Source organism: Peromyscus maniculatus, chromosome 9 (genome assembly GCF_049852395.1).
Source record: "Peromyscus maniculatus bairdii isolate BWxNUB_F1_BW_parent chromosome 9, HU_Pman_BW_mat_3.1, whole genome shotgun sequence".
NCBI classification, from domain to species: domain Eukaryota; kingdom Metazoa; phylum Chordata; class Mammalia; order Rodentia; family Cricetidae; genus Peromyscus; species Peromyscus maniculatus.
This window is the reverse complement of record NC_134860.1, coordinates 87,489,043-87,502,257: the sequence shown is the minus strand read 5'-3', so window position 1 is coordinate 87,502,257 and position 13,215 is coordinate 87,489,043.

Below are 13,215 nucleotides of genomic sequence, written 5' to 3'. Positions count from 1 at the left end.
CCTTTCAAGCTCTGCACTACCTGTAGGAGTGCTGAGGGCAAAGATGTAATTCTCAGCACATAACCATTTCTAAGCAAAACTAGGAAGATAATAGTCTCTATTTTGCTTTTAAATGGAGCAATACTGAAATTTCCAAGAAGACTGACATGATAGAAATGTTTTCACTAAAATTTAAAAACATAATTTGATATTCTTTGAGTTTATAAAATAATTATATAATTTCCTCTCCCATCCCTTTAAACCTCCTATGTACCTTTTTCCTTTTAAATATATAACATATTTGCATACATATGAAAATTATATATGTGTATTACATATAATATATATATTTCATATATATATACATATATATACATATATATACATACATACATAAAACATATAGGTGTGTATGTGTTCCTAAGTTTGGAAATAGAATCTGCTCAGTCCACATATTATTTATAAATATGTACATGTTCAAAGCTAACCCTTTTGTTTTGGGTCAACAATTGATGTACTTTTCCCTAGGGGAATCTAGTTTTGTGGCTCTCTGCATTTCTCCAAACCTGTTCAGTGTTTTTTTAAATTTTATTCCAATTAATTATGTTTTGTGTCATTTATTTTACATACCAAACACAGTTTTCTCTCCTCCCCCTCCTCCCCCTCCTCCCATTCCTCACCTGCCCCCAACTTCTATCTACCCCCTCCCCATCCACTCAATTCATCCCATCCATCTTCATCAAGAAAGGGGAAGGCCTCTCATAAAGTTGAACAAAGAATGGCACATCAAGCAGAACCAAGCTCCTTCCCTGCATCAACACTGGGCAAGGTAATTTAGCATGGGGAACAGGTTTCCCAAAACCAATACTAAACTGCTGGAAACCTGATCTGAATCTAGGAATTGATGGTGCTTCATTCCACATCATTACTTAGGAAAAATGACAAGAATATAGAATACACAAGACCATACTTTTTTTATCAGTCATTCCAAGAACATGCTAGGATTCTTAGGACCCCTAGGCCTTTATCTCTCTAAATAGAGATTATTGTATATAGTTATTGTGCTTACTGTGTATAGTTTGTCTTATATTAGTTATAACTTTTTTTTATTTTAGACAAAAAAAAGGGGGGATGTGGTGATATTTTTATTTGAACTTTAATAAATAAAGCTTGCCTGGAGAGCAGGGGAAAAAAACAGCCATTATAAGTAAACACAGAAGTCAAGCAATGGTAGCACATGTCTTTAATTCTATCATTTGGGAAGCAGGGATCTGTCTGGATCTATATGAGTTCAAAGACACATTGGGAACAGAACCAGGCATGGTGGCACATGCCTTAAATTTCAACACTAGTTAACAATGGAGGTATGGAGGTCTGTACAGACAGATAGGAAGTGACAGAGCTGGGTAGAAAGAGGAAGTGGTGTAGCTAGACAGAGATACCAAATCAGAAGGCAGAACAGCAAGGCATATAGGCATGGGTAGACAGGAAGTAACTTACTCTTTTGAAAGTTGCGGAGTTGGTGAGGTAAGATTGGTTGGTGGCTTGTCCTTTTCTTCTGATCTCTCTCAGGCTTTAACCCCAATTTCTGGCTATGGTTTTTTATTTATAAGACCATTTAGAAATTCCTTTCCAAGAGATGGCTTAATAAAAGCTGCAAAATATTGACAAGAGGAATCTATGTGGCCAATGCCAGCCAATTAGATCTCTGACAGGAATAATATTCCTGAAGTCAGTAATGTGAGTAGAATTATGAACTCCTTGCATTCATAACATGGATCATAGATGTTCATTTGTTTTTCTTTTTAATTTTTAATTTTTGTATTGTTATTGAAAATAAATTCTTCTCTTATGTAATACAATCTGACCACAGTTTCCCTTTTCTATAATCTTCTCAGCTCCCCTCTAATTTTTCCTCTCCCACAAATCCACTCCATGTTCTTTCCATCTTCAGAAAAAGGCAGGCCTCCAAGAAACAACAGCCAAATAAGATAAAACAAAATATGATAAGCCAAGGCTAAAGCCCTCTTATAAAGGCTAGACAAAGCAATCCAATAGAAGAAAGTGTTGTCCCAAGATCAGGCAAAAGAGTCAGAGATACACCCACTCCCACTCTTAGGAATGAAACAAAAACACCTAGATAATAGCCATAACATGCATGACAATCTGGGGCAGATCCATGCATGCTCTATGTTTCTACTTCAGTTTCTATAAGCCCATGTGAAGCCTACACAGTGAATCAGTGAATTGATGGGTCATGTTCTTTTGGTGTGTTCCATCTCCTCTGACTCCTATAATCTTTCATCTCTTCCACAGGTTTCTGGGTCTCTGAAGGGCAGGACTTGATTGAGACCTCCAATGTAGACAGTTTCTCTGCATATCTGGCTGTAAATACTTGTACTTGATCCCATCTCTTGCTGGAGTAAGCCTCTGTGATGATGACTAGACATGGTACAGATCATCTACAAGTAAGGCAGAATATTATTAGGTATCATGTTACTGACTTTTTTTCCCCAATCATATTTGGTTCACCCCTAAGTCTTGGGATATCTCTAGTTTATGGCAGTGTAGGGTATGGGATCTCTCTAATGGTTGCAGCTTCAAGTTAAACCAAACATTGGTTGGCTACCTGTTGCTGGGTCATAATGGCTCCCTTGAGGGAGGGGGTGACAATGCACAGAGTCAATGAAACAGACCCCAGAAGTCAGGTGAAAGGCAAATGGCCGACTCATTTATTCAGTAACAGGGAAAGTCTTAAATACCCTTCTTCCAGCACAAAGGCCATCTCCAGATGTAGTGACATTGCATGGTTGTTCATCATTGCCTGGGCATAATCAGGAACTCTGGACAGTACCTGTTGCTAGGCCCTCAAACTGACACTAGGTTGACTCATAAGAAACTACATTATGTGCATGCCTTGGAAACTGGTATGAGTCAATTTCCTTGACCCTATGGGCCTATCATATTACCGAGGAGGAAATAACCCAAGATACGTAATGTATATACTCCCCTTTCTTGCTCTCATTGCCCCTCTAAAAGCTGAAGACTTTTGAACCCTCACTTTTCCTCCTTTTGAATGATGTGTTTTGAGATAAGGACCTTATTTAGGCATGAGCTATCTAAATATATTAAGGGCCCAAGATCAGCTAAGTTTCTATATTTTTCATTACACCTAACACATAAAATTTTCCCATTAAATCAGACAAAGCTAGAGGTGATGGCCTTTGACTCCTCATTTTTTGAAAAGGTTTGGTATAAAATAAAAGGCTGCCTGATCCCTCCTGGATTCTCACTTGTTTTGATTAGCAGGGTGGTACTTTTAATCCTTCTTCTTTTCAAGTGTCTCTTACAGCACATATGGCAAAAAATGGTGGCCATTAGGATGACTCCCCAGGCATTAATGGATCTTAGACATCTAACTCATAGCCTTCCATAGGACGTTATGTATGCCTAGCTTTCTGAAATTCAAAAGGCTTCTCACATGATCCACCCTACCAAAGGTAACTTCACATGGATGGACATACTTTGAGGACTGATAGTCAATAACAGGTAAGAGCTTGTTTGGCAAGCCAACCTAAAACAGGCACAATTCAGTTGCTGAGACACCCTGAGGCAGGGTCAACAAGGAAGATGCAAAGAACACCAACTCCCACTGAGTGTCCATGAAATAGAAAGGGTGGATATATATGTAGTGGGACTAGCCCATAGGATAGAAGTAATTGGCTCAAATCAGTTGCCAAGACATGCACATAGCGTACTTCCTTATGAGCCTACCTGCAGTCTACCTGAGGGCTTAGCAACAGGTGCTATCCAGAGTTCCTGATTGTGTCCAGTCGATGAGAGATGACCACACAATGTCACCAGATTAAGACACAGAGTGGGTGCTAGGAGAAGGGTATGTAAGGCTTTCCCCATTACTGAATAAATGAGTAATTTGCCTTTCACCTGACTCCTGGTGTCTGTGCTATTGACTGTGTGTCTTCTCACTCCCTCCCAAAAGGTAGCTATTAGGACCCAGCAATAGCCACCCACAAGTTCTGTGCAGAACAAATATTTACTTTCAAATTACCAGAACACATGCAGAGCCCAGACTTATGGAGTTGGCAAAAATGAACAACATATACCAAAGAGTTTCAATCTTTAGACAGTTAAGTCACTTGTTTCATTGAACATTTCCATTTAACTCTTGTTTATATATTAGGTATCTGTCTGTATTCTTTTCTTAGTCTTTGGTTTCTCAAATAAGCATTTTTTAAATTATATACTTTTCTTTATTATTCATTGTGTGTGTGTGTGTGTGTGTGTGTGTGTGTGTGTGTGTGAAAGAGAGAAGGGGGGACATGCCACAGTTCACATTTGGAAGTCATCGGACAGATTTGGGGTAGGTTCTTTCCTTCTAGTATGTGAATATTAAAAGTAAAATGCAAGTCACAAAGTATAACATGAATCCTAATTGGTCTTATTAATAAAAACCTGGAATGAGATATCAGGGTGAAAACTGAAAGATCAGAGAAGCAGAACAGCCACCCACTAGTTTTTATCTCTATGCTGCTGTGGATATCGCTCTATATAAATAAAACACTGATGGCCAGTGACCAGACAGGAAGTATAGGCAGGACAAGGAGAGAGGAGAATTGGGGAAACAGGAAGAAGGAGGGGGAGAGACACTGCAGCCACCACCAGGATAAGCAACATGTAAAGATGCCGGTAAGCCACCAGCCACGTGGCAAGGTATAGATTTATAAAAATGTGTTAATTTTAGATAAAAAACAGTTAGCAAGAAGCCTGCCATGGCCATACAGTTTATAAGTAATATAAGCGTCTGAGTGATTATTTTATATGTGGATTGTGGGACCGAGGGGCTTGGTGGATCCTGGAGAGAAGCCCTCCAGCAACACTATGCAATCCTCAACCAAAAGGGCACTAGCTCCTGTCTCCTCCTGGCTTTTATTACTTTCTCTACCCAGCTATATCACTCCCCATGTCTACCTCCCTAGTACTGAGATTAAAGGTGTGTGATCCCAAGAGCTGATATCAAAGGTGTGTGCTACCACTGCTTGAATCAGTTTCTATTTAGACTGGATCAATCTTGTGTAGCCCAGGGTGACCTTGAACTCACAGAGATCCATCTGCCTCTGCCTCCTGAGTGCTGAGATTAAAGGTGTGTGCCATCACTGCCTGGCATCTATGGCTAACTAGTGGCTTACCGCTATACTCTAATCTTCAAAGAAGTTTTATTTGTCAGATCACAAACAAAATATCACCACAGAAATGTTTGCCTTCATCTGCCTTTACTCATTAAGCCACCTTGCCAGGTAGATAAGTATGTTTTTTTTTTAAATTTTAGGTCATTTAAAGTAGAACACCAATGCTGAGATTAATGTGAAATTAGAGAGGAAACAATTTTGAGCCATATTTAGGAAGCTTGGCCATTAAAAGTCATATGTATTGTTAAACTGATTGAGTATGTATGATCTGTTAATATAAGCAGCTTGAACAATGCCCGAGGCTATCTCAAGGTCAAAAACACTAATATGTGTGATAACCATCAATAAATGAGATTTTTATGATATTTTAATTAAGCTCATTCTGTCACAATATGAATTATAAATTTGACCTTTAGTATCAAATTAACATATCAGGAGCATATGGGATTTCTACCATGTAAGATTAAAGTTAAAATAAGATAACGATTTCCAAGGGCTGAAAATATATTTACCATATGATGCAGCTTTACTATACTGGCCTGTATATACCAAAGAACATTTACTGTGGGAATACTTACTCCTTTATGTTCATTGTTATTTAATTCACATTAGCTTGAGATTGAAAACATCCTCTATGGAAGTCAACTGCTGAATGTGTAATAGAAAGTGGTATATTTACATGATATAATATTATTTAGATTTGAAAAGAAATAAATTTTTAAACCTGTAGAATGTTGTGTGATATTTTGCTTGTGTTGTGACAAATAAAGCTTACTTGCTGTCATAGGGCAGAGCTGGCCACTAGCTGACCAAAATTAACCATAGAAGTTTAGAGGACTATAGACAGAGAGGAGATAGGAAGTAGTCAGGCAGGGCTGACAGAGGATCTTGGCCCTTTTGGACATCAGGATGGAAGAAGTAAGAGGTGACTGTTGGCTATTCTCTGCTTCTCTGATCTTTCAGGTTCCTTCCCCAATATGTGACACTCAAATTTTAATGATAATGATTTATTGGATTAATACTTCAGTATTAATAATGGGTAGAGCAAGAAACAATCATCTTAAGGTAACCCAGACCCAGAACACATATTTTGCATGTTTCTCAGTAAGTGGATGCTAACATTTACTTTTTAGATAAGTATGTTTTTTAAATAACTACAGAGTTTAATGAATAGTAAATGACTGGAAGGGAAATCCTCTAAAAAAAGGTGAAATAAATATAGTGTTTTAAAAGGATAAATAGAAAGCTAGAATTAAAAGATTGAGAGGCCAGAGAAGATAAAGGAACATTGGGAAGAATAACACTAAGAGACTTTAAAAAGGCCATATGGGTTCCATGGATTGTACCTTGGTTATCATTGACTTAGCAGCTAAATCCACATGTAAGTGAATATATACCATATTTTTTTATTTGTGTCTCCATAGAACTGAAGAAGGGAAGTATAAAACAAGTTACTGCGGGTCATAAATCTCTCTAGGGAAGAGAAGTAGAATAAATATTTATTGATGGATGGTGAGAACTGGAAGAGGAGAATCAACTGGGAGGGGAGAGAAAAGATGAGGATGAGGGAGGAAATTCAAAAACAAATGTCATATGGGTAACTTTATAATATTGAAGCATCATAAAACATATAAACATATGAAGGAAATCTAAAAGGGAGTTGCCATATAATGGAGGAGACAATGCCCCAGTTTGAAATCTTGTGACATCAAGCCAAATCCCTACTACTAATAATGAATTACATAGACCACACCCAAACATTTACAGGTTATTTCCAATGCTATTGTTTACCATCTATAACATCACAACAAGTTCTTATGTTGAAGACACCACATACTTATGTCATTAAACATGGGTTTAAACTCATATTAAACCAGTAATTTCATACCTACTGAAGAGAACTTATGGTGCTGGTAGATACTAAGCACTCTACCAGAGGATAAAATATACATCATTATATCATTGCCAAGCTATAAATTCTATGACCAACAACAATTCTATGACATGACTGCAATATATACCAAGTTAAAGTGGCTCAAAGGTATGGGAGTAGTCAACTATTGTTTGATCAAATTTAAAGCCCACTTCATGAGCTAGAGCCCAAGTCTGAGAACGCTCAAGTGACAAAGCCAAAGACTAGATAGATCATTGGCCCTGGGGAAAAACCCACTACTGTTATTCTGTTAAATGAAAATAGCAATAAAATGAACTCGAATGGCATATAGCTACACACACACACACACACACACACACACACACACACACACGTGTACACACACACACACACACACACACACACACACATATATTCAGAGCCTTATTCAATCTTTATCAGAAAACTTATCCAGATCTAGAAATGGGATGTCTGTATCAAACTCCTCTCCTCAAGGCTCAGGTACTTATGTGAAAGAGGAGGCAAGACAATAGTGTGAACAGTGTGGTGGATGAATCTAGGAAAGTATCTTCCAGAAACCACAAGGCTGATGTGGATATGAGCAGATAGACACTGTTATAGCATGAACAAGACCCGAATAAGCTCAAACAAGACAAAATCCCAGGATGTGGAAAGGGAAATGCAAACAATATCCTAATCCTAATCAATAAACTATTTGCAAATGTTATCTTCAGAAAGAGGAAGATTTGTACGTTATGATACTTGATATATCAATTACATTCCAACCATAAAGGGACTAGAAATTGTGTTTCTTTTTGTTGTCTTGTCATTTTTTATTTTTGTGTTTTTTTGTTTTTATTTTTTTTAATTTTCTGAGAGAAAGAAGGAATATGAAGGTAGATGGGTAGGGAAGTAGAAAAGTCGGTGAAGAATTGGGATAACGAGAGAATAACAAATTACATTCTATTAGAAGTGGCAAGAGAGCATAAATAAGTTTTGGCATGGTATTTCAAAATTAATGTCTTAGTTGAGATTGACTGTTTCATATTTTTAATGAATTATAAATATAATAAAGCTAGGATATGTATTTTGCTCATGTTTTCAATAATTCATTGTATTATTTTAAACATTCCCTAAAAAATGATAAGAAAGCTTTTTACTAATAGTCATATACTTTTTGTAGAAAAATAAGTAGCTAGTTACTATTTCTGTTTATACTTCATGGTTCTCACCAGAGTCATCATAGATAAGTTTTTAATGGTCTGTGGTTGTGTTTTTTTCCCCATCTTTCAAGCAAGAGTCTTTGCTTTTCTCTGAAAAAAAATTAGAAAGAACAGTTATTTGGAATTCTTAGGAGCAGAAAACTTGGTATGTTTTTTTAATGACTACGAGCCCCAAAGGGTTATGTTATCTGACCTACCATACATTTTCTTGATGAGGCAAATAAATCTTGTTGCTTGCGTAGTGAAGCTAGAAGTCCTCTATAGGGAAATCCCCATCTGTTACTGTGTCCTCAATAGCATGTTGCAGCTAGCTTTAAAATTAATAACTATAAAAAATGATCATTTCTTTGACATTATTAAAATTTCCTCCTTTTTTGTTGTTCTAGTACAACATGGTGTTTTACACAACATTGCAATCCAAATTTTACATTTCATTATGCTATTTTGAAATTTATGAATTTTTCTTCAGAATGATGAGATCAGTGAAAGGCCAGGCAGATGATTTGCAATACTCTTTAGATATTCTCTCTTTTTTTTCAGCATGCTGTCATCCACATCCTATGTATTTTATTGGAAAATTAACCCACCCAACAGCCTAGAAAATATTTGTGGAATCATGCCATACCATATTGCACTTACTTTTGAGTAAACACAACAAATTTTTTACAGCTGTCATGGTTGATATTTATGTCTCAACTTAACTGAGAGGTTTATCGTTTTGAGAATCATTTAGGAATGTATCAGTGTTGGTGTTTGGAAATGAAGGCAGTGAACTTGGGAGAGGAGATTTTCTTCCCCAGGGTAAATTAGTATAGACCAGTTAATTGAGCATTTGATTAGAAAGAAAGATCAGGGAATAAGGGGCTCTTCTCTTCCATTCTCTGCATGTCTACTTGTGATGCAGCATCAGTCTTGCACTTAGACAGCGATTCACCACACCAGTGTCCCCAGTTTGCAAACTTTAAGAAAGATTTTAGGTAGGAATTCCATCACCAGCTTTCCTAAGTTTCCATCTTCATAACAACAAATGATAAATCTTCTGACCTCTGCAATCATATGAGCCAGTATATCATAAAATATACTGGTAGAAACATGAAATGGGGAAAAGCAACAGAGGAGAGAGGACAATAAGTAGGGATGAGAGAGAGAGACTGTCAGAGCAAATACCTAATTCATCATTATTAAAAAACAAATTTTGATTGATAATAGCTTCATAATATCTCATTTTTTATGCTTTCAATTTTTTATAATTTAATTTAATTTTACATATCAGCCACAGATTCTCTTGTTTTCCCCCTCCCCTCCCAGCCCACTCCCCATTCCTATCTCCTCCAGGGCAAAGACTCCCCTGGGGATTGAGTTAAACCTGGTAGACTCAGTCCAGGCAGGTCCAGTCCCCTCCTACCAGGCTGGGCCAAGTGACCCTGCATAAGCCTCAGGTTCCAAACAGCCAGATCATGCACTGAGGACAAGTCCAGGTCCCACTGCCTGGGGGCCTCCCAAACAGTTCAAACTAATCAACTGTTTCACTTATCCAGAGGGCCTGATTCAGTTGGGGGTTCCTCAGCTATTGGTTCATAGTTCATGTAGGTTTCCCCATCATAATTTTGATGCCCTTTGCTCATAAAACCTCTCTTGCCACTCTTTGGCTGGGCAACTGAAGCTTGACCTGATGCTTGACTGAATTTGTACACCTGCTTCCATCTCTTAACTGGATGAAGGCTCTATAATTACAGTTAAGTTATTCACCTATCTGATTACTGAACTAAGCTAGCTCAGGCACTCTCTCCACTATTGCTAGTAGTCTAAGCTGGGGTCATCCGTATGGATTCCTGGAAACTTACCTAGCACCCAGTTTCTCCTTATCTCCATGTTGTCTTTATCTATCATGCTATCTCTTTCATTTCTTTGCCACTACAGCCATGTTCCAGTTTGACCATCCCATTCCTTTATATTCTCATGCCACATCCCCTACCCACTATTCCCCCACTTACCCACAGTTTATTCAAGGAGAACTTACCTATTTCCCCTTCCTAGGGTAATTCATGTGTCCCTCTTAGGGTCCTCCTTGTTACTTAGCTTCTCTAGAGCTATGGGTTGTAGTCTGGTTATCTTGTGCTTCACATCACTATCCACTTATGAGTGAGTACATACCATGTTTGTCTTTCTGAGTCTGTGTTACCTCACTCAGGATGATATTTTCTACTTCCCTCCATTTGCCTTCAAATTTCATGATGTCATTGTTTTTTAACTGATGAGTAGTATTCTGTTTTGTATATGTACCACATTTTCTTTATCCATTCTTTGGTTGAGGGACATCTAGGTTGTTTCCAGGTTCTGGCTATTATGAATAATATTGGTATGAATATAGTTGAGCAAGTGCCCTTGTGGTATGATTGAGCATTCCTTGGGTAAATGACCAAGTGTGATATCATTGGGTATTGAGGTAAATTGATTCTCAATTTTATGAGAAACTGCCATACTTATTGCTAAAGTGGCTGTACAAATTTGCAATTCCACCAACAGTGGAGGATTGTTTCTCTAGATCCACATCATCTCCAACATAAGCTGTTATCAGTGTTTTTGATCTTAGCCATTCTGACAGGTATAAAATGGTATCTCAGGGTCATTTTGATTTGCATTTCCCTGATGACTAAGGGTGTTGAGCAATTCCTTAAATGTCTTTCTGCCATTTGAAAAATTTCTGTTTAGAATTCTCTGTTTAGCTCTGTAGCCCATTTTGTAATTGGATTGTTTGGTATTTTGATGTCTAGTTCCTTGAGTTCTTTATATATTTTGGAGATCAGCCCTCTGTCAGATGTGGGGTTGTTAAAGATCTTTTCCCATTTTGTAGGCTGTCAATTTGTCTTATATACTATGTCCTTTGCCTTACAGAGGTTCTCAGTTTTAGAAGCTCCCATTTATTAATTATTCTCAGTGTCTGTGCTACTGGTGATATATTTAGAAAGTAGTCTCCTCTGCCAATGCATTCAAGGCTACTTCCTACTTTTCTTCTATCAGATTCAGTGTAACGGAGTTTGTGTTGAGTACTTGGTCTATTTGGACTTGAGCTTTGTGCATGATGACAGATATGGATCTATTTGCAATCTTGTACATATTAATATCCAGTTATGCCAGTACCATTTGTTTAAGATGCTTTCTTTTTTCCCTTGTACAGTTTTGGCTACTTTGTCAAGAATCAGGTGTTCATATGTGTGTGGATTAATGTCAGAGTTTTCAATTCAATTCCATTGGTCCACATGTTGTTTTTTATGCCAATACCAAGCTATTTTTATTAATATAGCTCTATAATATGGCTTGAGGTTAGGGATGATGATGCCTCCAGAGGTTGCTTTATTGTACAGTATTGTTTTAGCTATCCTGGAATTATTTTGTTTTTCTGTATGAAGTTGAGTATTGTTCTTTCCAGGTCTGTGAAGAATTATGCTGATATTTTCATGGGTTTGCATTGAATCTGTAGATTACTTTTGGTAAGATTGTCATTTTTATTATGTTAATCCTACCTATCCATGGGCATGGGATTTCTTTCCATTTTCTGATATCTTCTTCAATTTCTTTCTTCAGAGACTTAAAGTTCTCATCATACAGGTATTTCATTTGCTTAGTTAGAGTTACCCCAAGATATTTTATATTATTTGTGGCTATTGTAAGTGGTGAAGTTTCTCTGATTTCTTTCTTGGCCCATTTATCATTTGTATATAAGGGAGTCAATGATTTTATTAAGCTAATCCTGTATCCTGTCACATTACTGAAGGAGTTTATCATCTGTAGGAGTTCCCTGGTAGAATTTTGGGGATCAGTTATGTTTAGTATCATATCATCTGCAAATAGTGAAAGTTTGACTTCTTTCTTTCCGATTACTATCCACTTGATCTCCTTTTGTTGTCTTATTGCTCTAGCTAGAACTTCAAGTTCTAGATTGAATAGATATGTGGAGAGTGGACAGCCTTGCCTTGTTCCTGATTTTATTGGAATCAATTTGAGTTTCTCTCCATTTAATTTGATGTTGGCTGTCAGCTTGTGGTAAATTGTCTTTATTATGTTTTGATATGTTCCTTTTATTCCTGATCTCTCCAAGACCTTTATCATGAAGGGGCGTGTGATTTTTGTCAAAGGCTCTTTCAGCAGCTAATGAGATGATCATGTGTTTTTTTTTTTCCTTTCAGTTTGTTTATATGGTATATTGCATTGACAGATTTTCATTTGTAGAGCCATTTTTGCATCTGTGGGATGAAATGTACTTGTCAATGGTGGATAAATTTATTTTTATGTGTTCCTGGATTTGGTTTGCCAGTATTTTATTGAGTATTTTTGCATCAGTGTTCATGAGGGAGATTGGTCTGTAATTCCCTTTCTTTGTTGCATCTTTGTGTGGTTTGGATATTAGGGTAACTATAGCCTCATAAAAGGAGTTTGGTAATGTTTGTTCTGTTTCTCTTGTGTGGAACAATTTGAAGAGTATTGGTATTAGTTCTTTGAAATTCTGGTAGAATTCTGAACTGAAATCATCTGGTCATGGGCTTTTTATTGGTAGCGAGATATTTAATGACTGTTTCTATTTCTTTAGGGGTTATAGGTCTATTTAAATTGTTTATCTGGTCTTGATTTAATTTTGGTATATGGTAACTACCCAGAAAATTGTCCATTTCTTTCAGATTTTTCAATTTTTGTTGTGTACACATTTTTGAAGTATGACCTGATGATTCTCTGGATTTCCTAATTGTCCTTTGTTATGTCTCCCTTTTCATTTTTAATTTTGTTAATTTGGATGTTCTCTCTCTCTGCTTTTTGGTTAGTTGGATAGGTGTTTGTCTATCTTCTTGGTTTTCTCAAAGAATCAACTCTTTGTTTCATTCATTCTTTGTATTGTTCTCTTTGTTTCTATTTCATT